We start from the raw sequence: 19,201 nt of genomic DNA, 5'->3' as shown, positions 1-19,201 counted from the left end.
TCAGACTGAGACTGGATGATACAGAATATCAGAATTAAGGAAATACATATGAAAGAAGCTGTTGAAAAAGGAGATTTTGAGGGGGACTTCACCACCATACACACCTTCACGTTGGCTTGGATGATTTACCCAAACCTAGTTCTGAGACCTAGGGTAACCTCTAGGTTACTGGTTAGGACTGGAGTTATAGTTAGTGTTATTAGCACCTGTAAAGCCTCTGGGTAATGGGAACTGGTTTTTGGTCTAAGCCATCATTTTTGAGATTCCACATTATAGAGTTTTTTATTTTGACAATAATGAGAAAAATGTTAGAGTCCAGGAATGTCGGCTGACTTGTGAAAGGTTAATATCTTGGATCTAAATGAGGTAATTTTCAGAGTTTAGAATGTCTGCAAGCTATTGGACACCAGTGTTAACAGTTGTTTAGTCTTCTGTATTCATTTGTATGGGTACAGAAACAAGAACACACAGATTCTCTTTGCTGCTTAAAAGTAATAGAGGGAGAATGAGAATTCCAAGTGCTGTTTCCTCCAGAGGCTTTTAGGAGGAAAATGTTCTTACAAAGAGATCCTGATGATGTCTTAATTAAACTGCTGCCTACACATCGAAAGTGGTAAGATGTATTGGCAAAAAAGGTGCTTTGTAAATTCATAAGGCAACATTTTATCAGCTGTAGTATTTATTACTGTACTACTTTTAATATTTATATAACGCATTTTGTCTTATACTTGAGCATAGTTAGATTAAAAAATTTATTTTGAAGTAATTATAAATTCACTGGAGGTTGCAAAGATAGTATCGTGAGGGCCTTGGTGCCCTTACCTTAGTTTCCTCCAATAGCTATATAACGCTAGTACAAGATCAACATTGGCTTTAGTACACTGTGTGTGTATAGTTCTGTGTTGTTTTATCACATGTGTAGATTCCATAACTACCACTGAAATCAAGATACAGAATTGTCCCACTACCACAGAGATCTCCCTCATGTCACACTCACCCCAAGGCTCCCTAACCCTGGCAACCACTGATCTGTTCTTTACCTACATAATTTTGTAAGTTTGAAAAATATAGAAATACAGAAATGGAATCATGAAAAATGTGATTTTTTGAAATTGGCCTTTTCCACTCAGCATAAGACCCTTGAGATCCATCTAAGTTGTTGAGTGTATTAATAGTCTGTTCCTTCTTATTCCTGAGTAGCATTTCATGGTTTGGATATACTGCTGTTTAATCATTCATCTGTTGAAGGACAATTTGATTATTTCCAGTTTTTGGCTATTACAATAAAGCTGCCATGGGCATTTGTGTAGAATTTTGTTTGGAGTAAGTTTTCAGTTGGCTGGGATAAATACCCAGAAAAGAGATTTCTGGGACATATAGTGTCTATTTATTTTTTTAAAGAAATTGTCAAACTATTTTGCATAGTGGACATACTAGCATAGTTCGATTTTTCAACAAGAGAATACCAGAAAAATAAAATCTATGTGGACCTGAAGGACACCATTATTCACTTTGTTTCTCAGGCCCCCAAAGTGGGGAATCATCCTAGATTCTTGTTTGTCTCATGTATTACATCTATTCATAACAAGTCTTACTGGCTTTACCTTCAAAATACGTTTATTTCTCTCCGCTTCCATAGCTTACCACCCTAGACCAAGTCATCATCATCACTGGCTGGACTTTTGCAATAATCTCCTATATGTTCCTTCTGTTTTTAATCTTGCCCCATGATCTCTACCCAGAAAGTAAGATCACACCATTCCTCTGCTTAGAGCCTTCCAATGTTTTATATTGCACATAAAATAAAATCCAGATTCTTTACCCCTTCAGTCAAAGCTTTAATGGTCTGGCCCTTGCCTGCCTCACCCACCTTACTTTTTACCATTCCCACCCTTGCTTATGCTATTCCATCCATGCCAGCCATCTTGTTGTACACATCAAACACAGTACTGTTTCAGGGTCCTTGTGTTGCTTTCACCACTGCTTATAACACCCCTCCCCTGAATTATGCCCTGAATTCATGCAGGTCTCCATTCAAACCACCTCTTCAGAAATTCTTCTCAGTGCTACCCTCCTATAAAAAAACCACCACAATGCCAATCACTCGTATTCTCTTCCCTTTAATCTTTTTCTTTGTTGTATCTACCAAGACCTGAGACTATATTTACTCTGTTTTTATTTTCTTCAGAATGTAAAATCCCTACAGTAGGGTCTTGGTCTGCCTTTTTTGCCTCTATATACTCAACTTCTAAACAATTCTTAAGGCCATGCTCAATCTAAATTTGCTGTGTGGATGAATGAAGTTGAAGATGTCTCTGATGATTGTAATAAGAATCTCCTGTGTCTGAATCCACCCCAGTTAGGTCTCTGGTGAACATACATGCCAGAGAAATACACACTTTTTGAATTTTAGCTGTGATTCCTTTGTGAAAGCCCTGCTGAGCTCGCCTGTATTGTCTGCCTGTGGTAGTGTAGCAGCTCCTTCAGCTGGATTGCCCTAATCCTAAATCTCTCATGAGGCCCGATAATAAGTCCTGAGAGGCTAGTCACTAGAAGCACTGACAACCCTTTCTCCCACTGTGTTTTTGTTTTTGTTTTTGTTTTTTTTTTAACTGTCTATCTTCTGAAATTACCTACATTGGAAACTTTTACCTAGATTCAGTTGAGTTTTTAAAACTTCATTTCATTCAGAGTTGGTCCATTCTTCTCTCTTTCATGCATGGCCAATTATATTGCTGCATCAAAATTTCTTTCTCCTCTCTTTTCTTCAGTTCCTGTCTTGATTTCAAGATGGAGGTCTGATCATAAAGTAGATCTTTTTTTCCCCTTAAGTTTCTGCTATCTCCTTTCTACACCTGAATAAACCAATGCCTGATATTTTTTACCTGTCAAATTTGATTTTCTTTTTATGCCTCTGAACAAATCCAGCTTCTATAGCCAGAGCATTCCAAGGAGACACTTTTTAATTTTCTCTTTAGTCCTTGGATCCTTAGTAATTTCATGGAATGTCTCCTTTGCAACAACCCAAAAAGATGATAGAAAACTGTCAAGACCCATGAAGTGCTATAGTAACTTTCCGCAAATTCAAAACTTATTAGACACACATGCATGAAATATCAACCAAATGTGGCTATTGCAGCTGTTTGTGATCTTAGTATAATTTTTTTCCTGGGATAGCACCTAGGAAAACAAAGGAAAAGAAACCACCAGTATTCTCAGAACCTAATATGTGTTATCGGCCTCAGACCTAGCCAGGGATTTAGCCTGTGTGTGTGTGTGTGTGATGGAGAAGGGGAGAAAGGGAACAGGGAGATAGAAAACAGGTTCATGCTTTCACTAGTGCTAGGATTCTAGTTGATCTATGCCAGATATTTGAGAAGCACCACTCGTAACCTTATAATTCAATGACTGAGAAGACATGTTTTGTCAAAAAGTTGATGGAGATACCAACTGCCTATTTTCTGTTGAGAAAGTAATCACTACTTGTAAATGATAGCTTCTTTTTTTCTGGAGGAAGTCATCTGAAATTTTTGTGCCTTCCAGCAAAATGTAAAAATTTCAGTGGCAGCAATTCCAGTTCCTAGAGACTTTCTGAGCCCTCTTCTTTCTTTAATGGCATTTCCTCTGAGACTGCTTGGTTCTTTCTGCTACCGAGACCAGGCTTGCTGTGCCCACCACACGACAGGCCAATTAATTGGGAGACGAGGTGTTGGGACAAGGAATAACAACTTTATTCAGAAAGCTGGCAGACCGAGAAGATGGCAGACTAGTGTACCAAAAAACCCCCATCTTATCAGGGTCTGGATGCCAGTTTCTTTTATAGAACAGAGAGGAGGAGGAGGTGAGGAAGAAAAGTGAAAAGGCCATTTGTCTTGCGAAATCTCCTCCCTCAGCCAGCATCAGGGAGGGGATGTGTTAATTTCTTCTTTTCTGCAGGGTCAGAATGTCTCTCTGTAAGCTGAACAAAGGCCTTTTAGTTTAACAGTCAGGCAGAGGGGCTGGGTTCCCTGTGGCAGGCCATTATATATGCTTACAGCTATAGACAGTGATTATAATAACAAAAGTAACAAAAAGCAAAAGTTAAAGTCAAAGGCACAGGACCAACACGGAGTCAGAATTCCCTATTATATTTCCCTCTCATGCTGAATTGCATGTGGACTCTGTCCTGGACCAGAGTCTCAAAAGTCTCCTTGTTGATATCAAGCAAATCTTCAAAGTTTATGACCATGGCCTTCCTTTAATCCCAGTCACCTTATGTTTCCTCTTGATGCTTTCTATGTCAGCAGGATCCCAGGGTATTGCTCTTACCTGCTACCTCGGGATTTCTTAGGTGTATATCCTTTGTTCCGACATTTGCTCAAGTGGAGAATCCTCCGGCTCAGATTCCATATCTAGAAGGGTTGTTTCTTACATAGGTCTACCACCATGTGTTCTTTACCTCAAATTTGTCTTTTCTCAGTTTTGGCATGCTCTATGCCCCGAGGGCACCCCTTGGTTCGGTAGCAGCCATTACTAGCCCAGGACAGTCAGTTCCTCCTCATTCCTCTGTGTCTATTCATGAATGAATCTGACTACTCTGCTGATATTCACTAAATTCACTATTAAAGGGCTTTTGTGAAAAAGAGCATTTTTGAAGTTTAGTTCTGCAGCAGTTGTGGAGAATAACATACCTTTTTTTTTTTTTTAAGATCAAGATGTGGATAATCTCAGCTAATTTGCTCAGTAAATACTTAATGATGCCTTCCTGAAATATTTTCTAACCCATTTCATTCACATAATCCTATTATTGAATCCCTAGTAACTTTCTTTTTTTTCCCCAAAGATTAGCAGCTTGACTAATTTTGCTTCTATTCAGAAAGGACCTTCGTAAACTGATGATTTGTTTTGATGGCTATAAAACAAAGGAATATGAGTATGGAATATTCTGACATGATTATCCTTTTTGTCTTAGTGTATTTTTATGAATCCTCTTTTAAAGATTTATCAACAAAGCAGTTGCTTAGCTCCTTCTTCATTACTAAATAATCACATAAGCTGTATTTTAGTTTAATCCAACGATTATAAAAACTATACATTTGCGTCTTTCACTACAATTTTATAAAAAAGAAACAAAATAAAAATGTGAATAACTTTTTACCGTAAATTATGTCCAACCATAAATTAGTTTGCTTCTGTTTGCTTTGTTTTGTTTAATATTCTATAAAATATTAAATACATTAGTAAACATATAGACAGCATATTTCAAAGGACTATAAGTACTTGGGTATTTATTTTACTTAAAAACAGTTTTCACTCTTTCCATTGTTGCCTGCTTCATTTCTAAATTGAGGCAGCCTAACTCACATGGTGTGTGGCACTCAGAATCTGTCCTGGTAGGATGCCATGCAAACTACACCTTTAAAAGTAAAACAAAGCAAAACGAAAGACTACAAATATGAAAACTGCTGAGGTTTAATTGGTTGAGAGGAAACCCAGTCATAATAATGGTAACCTGCAGTTTTTAAATAGGATGTAATTGATGATAGCTCAAACAATCTAAGAATTTCCTGTAATTGACTGGCAAGTGGTTTAGCACATTTAGAAGGATCGCAGGACCATCTGCCAGTGGGATGTGTATGACGGGAAATTTGAATCTCCACGTGGGTGTTGAAGAGCCACAGGGGAGCACTTCGTTACACAATGGTCACTCAACATCCTGCAGGGGAGACTGATGCCACACATCATATTCTCCAGTTCGTGGGCTCATTTAGCACCCTCGGTGGACTTCAGATCAAAGCCAAGCTGAGATCATGGGCCTCGCCCTCACCCCACTCCATAGGAAATGGAAATAAATACAGGCTGGTGAGACTCAAAGATTGGGAGAATATAGAGTAAGGTGGAGCAAAGGCCTCTGTGACCTTGGATGGTTTTTGGATCTCTTTGGGTTTCAGTTTTTTCAACTGTGAAATGCAGAAGTTGAAATAAATGACTTTTAAGGTTCCTTTCAGTCCTAACATTCTATATATCTAAGATTTGGTATGTGCAGTTATGCGCTGTCCTTAGAATTGGACTGGTTATTGGAGATGAGATTAATATGGAAAAGGAAGAGGTGTCACTTAAAAGTTTTAGGGCTTTTCATATACAGTGCATACCTTGTTTTATGGAAAGTAAGATGTATCTTGTGTGGAAAATATTCAGGAAAGAGTTGAGAGGGAAGACTGTCAAGGAATATTATGGAGAAAAAAATTATGCTTTTGGAAAGAGCAGTGTTTTTCCTTATAGGAGTTAGGCAGCTAGGAAGACTGAAAGGCATTTGCCTCAGGGCATAGGAATGGGCCCCAGGGAGAGTGCCCAGTGGGGACTCTGAGGGATGTTTGGTCTGAATGGATATCTAGGCAAGTTTAAAAATGAATTGTTACACTTTTCCAAAAATTTAAAACATTTCTCTAGAAGTCTTAACCTGAGACTTTAGGTGACACAGATATAATATTAAGTTATATATTAAATTTTGTTCTTGCCCTCACTATTGTGGTGTGGAAATAGAGTGTGAACATGCTGATTTTCATTTCTGGTTTTAGTTTTATCCAGATGGAGAGAGCTTTAAGCTTAATGTTTATTTTGGAAACTGGGTCAATTCTTCGTATCTGCTTTACCCCTGCTTGTAAAAAAGACTTTTTCTTTTTTTCTTCTCTTTTCTTTAATGAGCTGAGTATGCCATGAAGAAAAATGTTTCGTGCAGCCCAAAGTTCAGGGTTATAGGCACCTTTTTTTTTAATGGTTTAGTAGTTTCAGAGGCACAGTCCAGTAGTTTGAAAAAAGACTATGTGATATAGACTTTATTCCCTGTTTCCTTATTCAAAATAGAACTTGTATCTTTTGTAGGAATGTTCTTTTATACACATGCTTCTTTTTAAGCATAGTCACATTTTCATAAAACCTCTCAGATTTTGTAAAGTTTGAGTTTTCCCAGGAAAACTCAAACAGGAAATTTTCACATTCACCTATTAACTAGCCTGGCCTCTTTGCAAAGATTTGGTCTCTGGAACTACCTTGTGTCCTTGTATTACTCAAAATTATTGACTTCATTAAGCATTATGCCGGGTGTTTTGGTAGTTATTGGTATTAGGGAGACAACCTAGATACTTTCTAGCCCTCAGTACGTTAGTGTATGATGAACGTCAGACAAAAAATGTATCACTGAATCCTCTCACTTTCTCCCTCCCTCCCTCCCTCCCTCTCCCATTATTTTCAACCCCATCTCCATCCCCATCCCCTTCTCCATCTCCATCCCCTTCTCCATCTCCATCTCCATCTCCATCTCCATCTCCATCTCCATCTCCATCTCTTTTTATACTGTGAACTAACAGCTAAGACTTTGAACAGGTGAATAGAGAATCTGGGCTGAAGAGTAAGGCTGGTAAGAACAGAGTCTCTGTTTGTCCTGTTTTTTGTGTGTATAGCACAAAGTATTGTGCCTAGTTGGTAGTTGTGCTCATTAAACATATGTTGAATAAACAAACGAATAAAAATGTTCACCTGGCTCAGCCTGAGGAATCCAGGAAGATTTCTAAGAGAAAGTGTCTCTTAAACTCAGAATACAAAAACAAGTCATTCGTTAGAGATGTCCATTAGGTTAGAAGTGATAGAAGTTAGAAGTGTGGCTTTGGGTTCCAGAGATGTGAGGCACTGAGAAATCTCTTTAGGAGTCACAGTGTAGAGAAAGTAATTGATGTCAAGCATGTGCAGGACAGAGTCAGAATTAAGCTGGTCAAGGGTGGACACTAGAGGAAGGAGAGCCAGAGAGGTGAAGAAGAGAACCCAGAGGGGTAAAAAGGAAGCATGGCTGCAGCAGAAGTGCTTGTTGCTAGCAAAGTATGAGAGAAAACTTCAAGAAGGAAGCAGGCACAACAAAACAATGGACATTTAGTCAGGGGCGATCTGGCTGGAATTAGGGGGTCATGTGACCTTCCATGAGTTGTTTTATTAGATAGTTGAAGGGAGAGAGCCACAGGGGCATTTGTCTTTGTGAGATCTAAGTCTTGTTTTTTTTCTACACGAAGGCAAATAATTTTACTCAGTGGCAGGTAGACTATGCTTGTGCAATATTTTTCACTGCCAGTGTTGCTTTTATCTGAACCAACTTTCAAGTTCAATAAAATATATTTAAATTAGTTTATTAGGTGTATTCCATACGCATGGAGTTTCCTTTCATGTTACAAAACAGAAAACAAAAAAATGGACTTCAAGAGAAGTTTTTATGAAATCCCACTTTCTAAGAAGAGGTATTTTAGTCAGGGGAGAATTCTATTTTCTGATGACTACAAGATGATTTGGGACCTTAGAATAAATGTAGTTTTGATTTGTGTGAAAGTATCTTGCCGGGGACAGGTTGTTACCTTGTAAGGAGAAGTGGTGCTCTGCTGTAGAAAACACTGGGCACTTGCGTGGTCCTGACATAAGTGGTATCAAGGTCCATGGACATATGATTCAAATGTTGTTGAGGACAAAATAGTTCAATTTTTCCCCACAGGTTGAAAGACTAACAAATCCATAGATAAATATATTTGAACAGGTTAAGATAAATGTCATCCCCAAAGATCTTATGCATGGATTTAAGAATTGCTTTGGAATGCTCCAAGAGGGGATTTTCTTTGGGGTAATTTCTAAGGCAAGTAGTTCCCACGTGACTGCTTCTCACCTATTTATTTAAGTTTTACAAAAATTGTGATGACTGAGGAAGGCCTCCCTTGGAGTTCAAGTGCCAGGCACATGGTCTTGGCTTCGCGTTGTGTGTAGGTAAGAAGATTTCTGTGGGGTGAGAACTATAACAAAGTGGACTCTGGAAATATTGGAGGCTTTCAAAAAGTCTCTTGGAAGCTAGCTCTGGAACCACCCTTTTAGATCCTATCTTCTTTCTTTCCCCTCCCTCCCTCCCTCCCTCCCTCCCTCCCTCCCTTCCTTCCTTCCTTCCTTCCTTCCTTTCTTTCTTTCTGATCCTATATTCTTTAAAGCTGAATTTATGCTTAACAACCCCCCAAAGTCTTACTCTGTGAAAGTCTAATTTGGGAGCCTTACACATTTAAAATGAATGTAGGGAAAGGAAATAAACTCATGCCTCGAGTTAGACTTTAGCAAATGAGACAGGTCTAGTGTTAACTCTTTAATGAGACTTTGGGGTGACATTGGGAACTTTTCTTATACTGAGCTGATGATGTGTTTGCCTGTCAGATTCCTTAGAAAAGGCCTCAAAGGACCTTCATAGTAGGTGTGTTTCCACAGCTCCTTCCCTTAGGAGGGCCAGGCTCAAGAATAACATGACTTCCCCGCACTTCTCCCTACCATTACACACACCAATACTCTAGGTTCCATCATCCCTAAACAATGCTGGAATAAGCCACACAGCCTTGTGAACAGGTGCCACTGAAATGCATGGTTCACAGCCTTGGGAATCTTTACTTATTTTAGGTCACCTTCTACTCACCTGAGCAGCTATTCTTATGCAACTCTCAATATGTTTTCTTCCCACTTCTCTAAACCTATGACCACCCTTCTTCATTTCTGCAGATGGCCCTCCTTTTATTTCTCTGAAAGAGAAAGGGCAACGATAGCAAACATACACTTCTTTCGTTCCTGACCCCCTTCTGACAAAGGCAAGGTAGAGGAGGGGTGGGACTGGGGGGGGAGGCGTGCGGGCAACACACACACACACACAACCTTGTAGGCCAATGCAGTGGCTTTTCTTCTGACTCGGGAGGACTTTTGAAGATTTGGGGCCAAAGAGTAGTATGATTTGTCTTACGTTTTATAAAGATCAATCTGGCTGCTATGTGGAAAATGGTCTATAAGGGACAAGGTTGGAAGGGGGCAGACAGGTTAATAGTCAAGGTAAGAGATGATGGTGGTGATAGTTAGAATTGGTTAGATTCTGGACAAAGGTTAGGACCAACGAAATGTGAGGGTATGAGAGAAAGTGAAGGTCAGGATTTAGTTTTAGGCTTTTAGTGCAAGCAACTAAGTGGAGCTAAGTTGTGTATGGTCATTTGTCTATTGGGCAGTTACATATATGAACCCGGAGTTCTGTAAAGTGGTCCAGGGTGTGGACATAGATTTGCTTTGTCTCTTGATATTTTATTTCCTCCAGTTTTTTTGCCCTTCTTTTTTTCTGTGTTTTCCATCTCTCTATCTTTCTACTGGTTCTTTCTCAGCAGCCCATAAACATGCTCTTGTCTCTTCAATTCTAAAAAAAACACACATATGTGAATAAAACACTTGACTTTGCACTCTCTTTAACTATTGACTATCTACAAATTCTTCCCACTTTAAGTAGGCTTCCTAAAGCATGTTTCTTTACTTTCTTATCTCCGTTTTCTACCTATTGAAAGTGGACTTCTTCTCCTGTACCACCTCTCAAAGTACATTTGCTTAATTTCACAAACACCTCTTATCCATATAGAAACATCTCTCTTGGCTTTGTCAAGCTGAAAAACAGGAATCCAGTTCAAGAGGCAAAGTGCTTATTTGGGATCAAAGAATTATAATTGCGGTATACAGATATAGGTAGAAACCCAAATAGTGTTCTGATTATAGGAGAGGGGCTCAGGTTTTTTTCTTAGGAAAAAGAGAGGAAGATGAGGTAAGTTTTTTTTTGTTGTTTTTTTTTAAGAAATGTTCATTGGTATAAGAAGATGTAAAGCTTGATTTGTACTTCATTGATTGGTCAGGTGATGTGGTCACTAGGTAAAATTTCATTTATCAATCCTTTCAACAGAAAGGATATTCTGGTTTCTTTTGCGGACTTCTTGGAATGGTGGCAGATTGCTCCAGCTCAGAGGTACAGAAAATGGGATGTGCAAGGTTGTTCCTCTGGAATGGTTGTTTTGGCTCTATTTTAAATGGCTCCACTAATGTCATCTTTCACAGCTTCTTTGATGTTTATCTCTCCCTGGTTCCCCTCCCACTGCTCTGGCTATTTCTTCTCTGTTGGCTTTGTTGGATCATTATACTCTGTCTCTTAAATATTGAACACTGTGATACTGGCAACAAATTATTGAAAGATCAAGGGCAGCTCTCCTGATAGGCTGAGCAGTGTCTCCCTACCAGGAGTGATCTAAGGGAGCCAGTCAACTTTCAGATATATCCCTGATCACTTCGCCTGATGATCCCTGCTTTGCATGTCCTTCCCCCCAGAAGGCCCCTGTGAAGCTGCTATTTTGTTCTCTGAAAGTTTTTGGTCTCTAGCCCCCAGCAGCATGTTAGCACAGACTGTTTCAAACTAGCTCACTGTCACAATGAAGAGAAAAGAGATGCTGAGATTTCAAAGGAGGGTGGAGAAAACATTTGGAGCATGGGGTGCGCTTGGCAGGCAGGGGTGGAAAGGAGCTAAGGTGATGATGCCAAGAGGGAAGAGACTCTTCAAGAAGAATGTTTTTTTCTTCCTCGCTCTATGGTGGGAAAATAATCAGGGTTTGATAGTTTACTCCCCTTTTTTCTGGTTTCCTGCCATAAGAACCTTCTTCCAAAATCTGTCCAAAGAATCCCTGTCATCTGTTATAGCTCATTATCCCTTTATTGTGGTCTTTATTATATTCTTTAATTCTTTCATTATATATTTACTGTTTGTCTCTCCAACTAAAATGGGAGCTGGAGGGCAGGGAGCTTGTCTATCTGATTCAACTCTGTATCCTTTGTGTAATAGGAACATAGCAGGTGCTCAACAAATTCTTTGGAAATGAATGGAGTTTGATACTCCATGTGTGAAAAGTTGTAAATTCAGAGCAAAGCAAAACCACACTGGTTCTCCAGACCTGAGTTTTTAGTGGTGGGTTTCAATAGATATACAATAAAACTGAGATACATAAATATGTAGCTTACTTCAGTTTTCTGTACCAGAGCTCACTTAGTTTGTGACTGCCCTCCGTGCCCCCCCCAACTCTTTTCTATCTTTCAGAGTGCCCTTTGATGCTGTATCTGTCCTGTGTTTGTACCTGTCACTCTGTGTCTGTCACGTCCCAGAATTCTGGATGGGAAGCAGGCTACACGTCTCTGCTGTGTTCAGATTTCCCCTTAACCTATTTTAGGTTTCTTTTTTCACCTATATTTCTTTCTAGTCTGCCCACCTAGGTTTCACTGCCCCTTCCTCTGACCCCATGTTGTTTGAGAAAAGAGCTAAGATTTAACAGTAAAAACAAAGCACAATAAGAATAATGACAAAAAAAGCCATTTGCTGTCTCAGGGGCCTGGCACTTGCAGAGGAAATCTATGCTTTCAAAATTATTGTTTTGGCTATGGGCTTAAAAAGTGTCTAATTTGAGACTCAAAGCTATGCTGCTTTCTTCATTCTCAGCTGTATTTGCACTTCCCTTGAAAAGTGAGTGCCACTGTTTCAGTGGGAGGACAGCAGAGGGGCCATTTAGAAGAGCAAAGAATTAGAGGGACCAAAATACTGTGTGTGTGTGTGTGTGTGTGTGTGTGTGAGAGCACGCGTGCACACGAGTGTTCCTCATCCTCAGTCATAAGTGAGTTTCTGGCATAAGTGAATGAATTTACTGAACTCCCAATCTCTTTTCTTTTTTCATTGCTTCCCAGGGAACCACCTGGGATTTAAATGGTTTGGAAACAGCTGTTTGTACCATAGACAGAATTTGATGATATAGTTTGAATATTCTATTCTATAGAGGCTACATGAGGTTAGGACTCTTTCAACTTAGGTCAAGCAGAAATACCATTTTTTTTTTTTGTTTTCATTTGCTATAGAAACAAAATCATATAAGTGTAGTTTAGAGGAATATGCATCTTGAAACAAGTCTTTCCAGTCACCCAAAGAGAAATTTCAGTGGATTTTGATGTTTGGTGAGAGGCTTCCTATAGCTATGTGACTCTGTTAGTTTAGTCATTAGAGAGAAATTCCCAGAGGAAAAAAAGGTGGTTACAATGGAAATTGGTTAATTTGATAGCACCAGACAAGACAGCTGAGATTAACAGGAAAGAACCCAAGGCCCACAGCAGAAGGGAAGGAAATCCCAAATATTTTCTGAATCTCTATTGTTCCTGGCTTCTTTTTAATTTAATTTCAAGGTAATTCAAGATTATCTGCCTGTTTTTTTTTTAATTTAATTTTTAGATCAAAGTAGTACACCTACATAAAGAGTCAAATAGTACTTTAAGGTTCATTTTGAAAAATAGAGGTTTACTTTTCTTCATGCCTTTTTCCATCTCCCAGACTCTACTTTAAAATATTTTTACTTTTGGGGAGATAGTTATCTTTTTTTCTCTAAACACCATGATTATGGGAGAGAATTTTCAGTGTCAGTCATTACCTATCAACTTCCATCTTTGGAAAATGACCCCCGTCCCTTAACCACCACTTCATACACATCTATACATTTCCAATTTTCTATCTTCTGAGTAGATTTAGATCATCCCTTTGATTGAATCAATACTCCGTTTTCATTATTATGACTAGGCAAACGCTATTTCTATCTGAGTTGTGTGGTATCCTATCATTGTTTTCCCATGCCGTATTTGGTTTTCCCTAGGGTAGTTATGGTCATCAAATTTTTTTCTTAGTTTCCCATGGGCTTCTCTTTATTTCATTTCCAAAGCCTCCTGTATTATGTAGCTCTTATCTCAGTGTGCTCACATTAGGCAGTGATCAACATCTTGTCTTCGGAGGCACCTTTCTTGGAGCCTTCTGACTGTGCTGACCTAATCTCCGGAGCCTGATCCACAGCTCTCAGCCTGGTACCTCCCTTCATCCGTGATCTTCAGGATTCCCTTTCCCTTTCTCTTTTATGGACTCCTTGTTTCCTATATCTGTTTTCAAGAAACAACTCTTACAAGAGTAGCTTCCAGAGAAAGGATAGATAAAAGATATATTTGGGGGGATTGTACATGTCTTAAAATGGCTTTCATTTATCCTTACACTTAATTGATAGTTCACCTAGGTAGAGATTTAAAGGTTAGAAATGATTTTATGTCAGAATTTCAGGGCATTCCTCCTCTGAGTTTTGAATGGAATTATTCAGAAGCCTTTCAAGTCTTTTTATTTTTATTTTTAAATTTGAGGTATAATGGCCTATAACATTTTCATTAGCTTCAAGTGTACAACATAATGGGTTGATATTTGTATACATTGTGAAATGATCATTGCAATTAGTCTAGTTAACATTCGTCATCTTACATAGTTAACAAAAAATTTTATTTCTTAAGATGGGAACTTTTAATATCTACTGTTAGCAACTTTCAAATATGCAATATGATGTTATTAAGTATAGTCATTACGCTGTACGTTACATCCCCATGACTCACATATTTTATAACCAGAAGTTTGTACCTTTTTACTCCCTTCACCCAGTTCTCCCACCTCCTGTCCTCTGTCTCTGATAACCACCACCAGCCAATCTGTTATTTCCATCTATAAGCTTGTTTTTTCTCATTCCTATTTTTGTTTTTATTTTTATTTTTTTTAGATTCCACATAAAAGTGAGATGATACGGTATTTGTATTTGTTTGTCTGGCTTATTTCACTTAGCATAATGCACGTAAGGTCTAGCCATGTTGTTGCAAATGGCAGGATTTTATTTTTTCATGGTTGAATAATATTCCATTGCATACATACACACACACATATACACCACATTTTCTTTCTCCATTTGTCCATTGATAGACACTAAGGTTTGTTTCTATATCTTGGCTACTGTAAGTAAAGCTTCAATGAACATGGGAGCGCATATATCTTTTCCAGTTAGTGTTTTTATTTTCTTCAGATAAATACCCAGAAGTGGAATGGCTGGATCATCTGGTACTTCTATTTTTAATTTTTTGAGAAATATTTGTACTGTTTTCCATAGTGGCTGCACCAATTTCATTCCCATCAACAGTGCACAGTGGTTCCCTTTTCTCCACATCGTCACCAACACTTGTTATTTCTTGACTTGGTAATCGCCATTCTAACTGGTGTGAGATGATATCTGATTGTTTTTAATTTGCATTTTCCTGATGATTAGTGATGTTGAGCATCTTTTCATGTACCTGTTGGCCATTTGTATGTCTTCTTTGGAAAAATGTATATTTATATTCTCTGCCCATATTTAAATTTAATTTTTTTGCAATTCAGTTGTATGAGTTCTTTATATATTTTAACTATTAGCCACTTAAAAGATATGAGTTGCAAATATTTCCTCCCATTTAATATGTTGCCTTTTCATTTTGTTGATGGTTTTCTTTGCTGTGCAGAAGAATTTTATTTTGATTTAGTCCCACTTGCTTATTTTTGCTTTTATTGCTTTTGCTTTCAGTGTCAGATCAATTCAAATCTTGATGCTTGTAAATAATATATTTTTCTCTCTTCTTACTTTCTGCAGACCTTTAAAATCTTCTTTTGGTACCCAGTATTATGAAGTACTATGGTGATGTCTTTTTCTTTGGTTATGTTTTCATCCACTCTTCAAGATTCTCAATGGGCATGTTTCAACATTTGGAAATACCTATTCTTCACTCTTAGGAAATTTTCTTGAGTTATTTTCTTGACAGTTCCTCCTTTTTCTTTTCTTTATTGAAACTCCTATTATTTGAAAGTTGGGTCTCCTGGATTGATTTCCTAATTTTCTTATCCTCTTTCTATAATTTTCTATAATTTTGTCTTTTTTTTCACTCTGTGGTCTGGAAGTTTTCCTCAAGCTCATTTTCTAATCCTTCTATTGAATTTTTATTTCTCCTAGCCTATGTTAATTTCCAAGAGCTCCTGAGCTTCTTTATCTTTGTTCCTTCTTACAACATTCTGTTTTTGTTTCATAAGTTCAAAATCTTCTCTTTTCTCTCTGAGGATGTGTGTTTATATATGGTTTTTATATCCTTATGGTCTTTGTTTCCTTTAAGTTGATTTTTGGTTTGTTGGTTTTGGTCTCTGTTCGTCATGTTGGAGGCTTTATGCAGATGTCTAGGAATCCTGGCTTTCTTTTTATGGCTGAATTTGGAACTATGGCCTTAATGTAGGGAGATCTGATTGGGTCATTTTGTGGGGAATACTCAACATCACTATTTTTTACTTCATTTCTGTTGGGCTGCTGTTTTCCCCAGAGAGGAAATTTTCCTATTTCTAGTTTAGATATTCCTTGCTTCTAGCTTTCTGGAAGCTGAATGGGGATGTAGAGCTAGGGGTTTGATATTCATTTGTACACTTTCAAATAATCTCCCTGATTTCAGTATGCTACCCCTACTTTTGCTGTTCTCTCAGTCTAGAGACTCTCTCTAGTCTTCAGCTGAGGTGTGAAATGGGAAATTGCCCAGCTCTGTGGAATTAGGGAAGGCATCTGGGAGATGGATATCCATCTACTTCTTGAACGGACTTTCAACAAATCCTCCCTTTTCAGCTCCCTTTAGCCCCCTCACTTCAGAAGTATCTGGTGGTAGCAATTCCTGGGATATTTGGAGGTTCTGTACTGCAGATTGGGTTGGCTCTTGGCTTTCCCTCTGCTGGTTTAAGACTGAACTTTCTTGGGTCTGCTAAATCAATTACTACTTGTCCTGTGATTTCCAGCTTTCAGAAGTTTTTGTTGTTGTGTGTTCTCCTATTTTCTTTGTCCTTGTAGCATCATGGTTTAAAAAATCCATTTACAGTTATTTTGTGGCGTTTTGAGAAAAAGCAGAGGCACATGCATGTAGGCAGTCCTGCATATTGACCATAGCGACTGAGCCTTTCTGTCTTTTTGCATGGTTCTGTCAGTTGTGCTGGTTCTTACGTCTCTTTCCATTGTTTATTATCCAGATTAGCACAGCTCTTGATCTAAACATTTCCAGTGCTATTTACCATTTGTCTCAAGCTACTTGGTTAGTAAGGAATATTCCATCCTTACTAAACCCATCAGAGGTCCATTGCTATAACAGCTGTCTACTTAACCTGTAAGTCTACTCCATTGTCTGCTTGGCTTCTCAGTTATGCTGTATGGTCCTGGATCTTTGGAAGTCCTGTGCTGTTATGACAATCTCTGCTCAATCATTCTCTTTGGCATTTTTTCCCTCTGTATTCATTAGAGCCAAGCTTTCTCTTATACTACATCAGTCCTCATGCCCATCTCCAGCAGAACATCTTTCTCCAATCCCTTAAATATATAGAATAATATTGTAAAAATGATCAAATACTTTGTCATTAGCTAGATTGAGTTGGGTGGGGGAGGTCTAACCTTTTTATGTAGGTTTATACTTTAGAGTTAAAGGGAGGCATAAAATTTACTAATATCATGGATGAAGCCAGACCAAAATATATTCAATTTTTTAAGGTCAGGATTCTGTTACACTAGAAGTGGTCGGCAATAAAAAAGTGAAAGGAAAAGCCATTCTCAGTACTATGGGCTGAATTGAAGGCAATCAGGGCTAAATTCCTTTTCTATCAGCCTTTAATAAACAACATTCTATAGTCCAGTGAATTTAGCAGTGATGTTTGGATTTTGTTGATAAACTTGTTATAGGTGTTTCTTAGTTTGTGTTTGCTCTGATATACTGTCAGCTGGAATACTTCACTGAGGGAGTCAGTGTCGGATGGGAACATATGTGCCTTTGATGAAAGCTGCTTTTCAGTGAAAAATCACTGGGATTCCTGTGAAGTTCTATCTTGCGAACATTGTTATATAAGCACTACCTTTAAAATCTTTGGCTTGAGTTGGAAGTCCTAAATAGGTTTATAGAGTACAGGCCTACCAGCTTAGCAGGAGTAAAAGTGAAATATTTTGTCATTGTGATATGCGGAGTTTTCTGTTGTCAGATAGAACTTTGCATACATAAATTTTAATCAAAAGAAGGCTGACTAATGAAAATCATCATGGTTAGAGGTAAAAAGCTTTAAAGGTATTATGATTAAAGGCTGTTTCCTCATTATAAATCAAGTAGCCAGAATGTCTGGAATAAAGAAGGGAGAAAATGGTGTGGGATGAGGTCAGAAAGGTAATGGGACCTGATCAGTCAGAGCCCTGGTGACTATGTTATTCTGTGGATGGAACCTCAAGTGTGTCCTGAGCAATGACATGAATTGACATTTTAACAGGATCACTCTGTCTGCTGCGTTGAAAGTTAAGCTTAATTGATGAGAGAGGGAAGAGACAATTCAGGGAAGCTCTTGCAGTAATTTTAGTGAGAGATGATGGTGGCTTGGATCAAGATAGTAGCAGTGGAGGGCTTCCCTCATGGTGCCGTGGTTAAGAATTCACCTGCCAACACAGGGGACATGGCTTTAAGCCCTGGACTGGGAGAATCCCACATGCCATGGAGCAACTAAGCCTGTGTGCCACAACTACTGAGCCTGCACTCTAGAGCCCTTGAGCCACAACTACTGAGCTCACGTGCCACAGCTACTGAAGCCCAGGTTCCTACAGCCTGTGCTCCACAACAAGAGAAGCCACTGCAATGAGAAGCCCACACACTATGACAAAGAGTAGCCCCCACTCTCCACAACTAGAGAAAGCCCGTGCACAGCAATGAAGACCCAACACAGCCAAAAATGAAATAAATAAATTTATATTAAAAAAGAAAAGATAGTAGCAGTGGAGATAGAGGGCAGTGGGTAGGTCCTAGTTGTATTTTGAAAATAGAACCAACAGGATTTACTGAAAATCAGATGTGGTGCTTTTTTAAAGTAGAGTTGATTTACAATATTATATTAATTTTAGGTGTGCAGCATAGTGATTCAGTATATTTGCAGATTATATTCCATTAAAAGTTATTACAAGAGAAAGATAATGGCTAGATTCTCCTGTGCTATACAATACATCCTTGTTGCTTATCTATTTTATACATAGTAGTTTGTATAAACTACTGTTTGTTTGTTTTTTTTAACTAAGCAAAGAACTCTATTAATCTTTGTTTCAAACTTTATTCCCAGGCTTCTTTAGCTTAATTAGCTGCAAAGAATGAATTGTATATAAACAAAAACTGAAAAGAGCTGCAGTTTCCGGGGGTTTGGGCTTAAAAATATTAGTGAACTAGAATTTATCAGATCCATAAAAAATTTTTATTTTATTTATTTATTTTTTATTTATTTATTTATTTATTGGCTGTGTTGGGTCTTCATTGCTGCACATGGGCTTTCTCTAGCTGTGGAGAGCGGAGGCTACTCTTTGTTGCGGTGCGCAGGCTTCTCATTGCAGTGGCTTATCTTGTTGCAGAGCATGGGCTCTAGGCCCTTGGGCTTCAGTAGTTGTAGCATGCAGGCTCGGTAGTTGTGGTGCATGGG

General features: G+C 38.4%; 1 protein-coding gene across 1 annotated transcript in view; it reads left to right on the top strand.

The window, feature by feature from the left end:
• Positions 1-19,201, top strand: part of KCNH5 (potassium voltage-gated channel subfamily H member 5) — a 326,379-nt gene that overhangs the window by 101,972 nt on the left and 205,206 nt on the right. The gene's annotated exons all lie outside the window — the stretch shown is intronic.

This window comes from Hippopotamus amphibius, chromosome 4, assembly GCF_030028045.1.
Source record: "Hippopotamus amphibius kiboko isolate mHipAmp2 chromosome 4, mHipAmp2.hap2, whole genome shotgun sequence".
Lineage (NCBI taxonomy): Eukaryota > Metazoa > Chordata > Mammalia > Artiodactyla > Hippopotamidae > Hippopotamus > Hippopotamus amphibius.
Note: the sequence above shows the minus strand (reverse complement) of the source record. Positions and strands in the feature narration are given on the sequence as shown.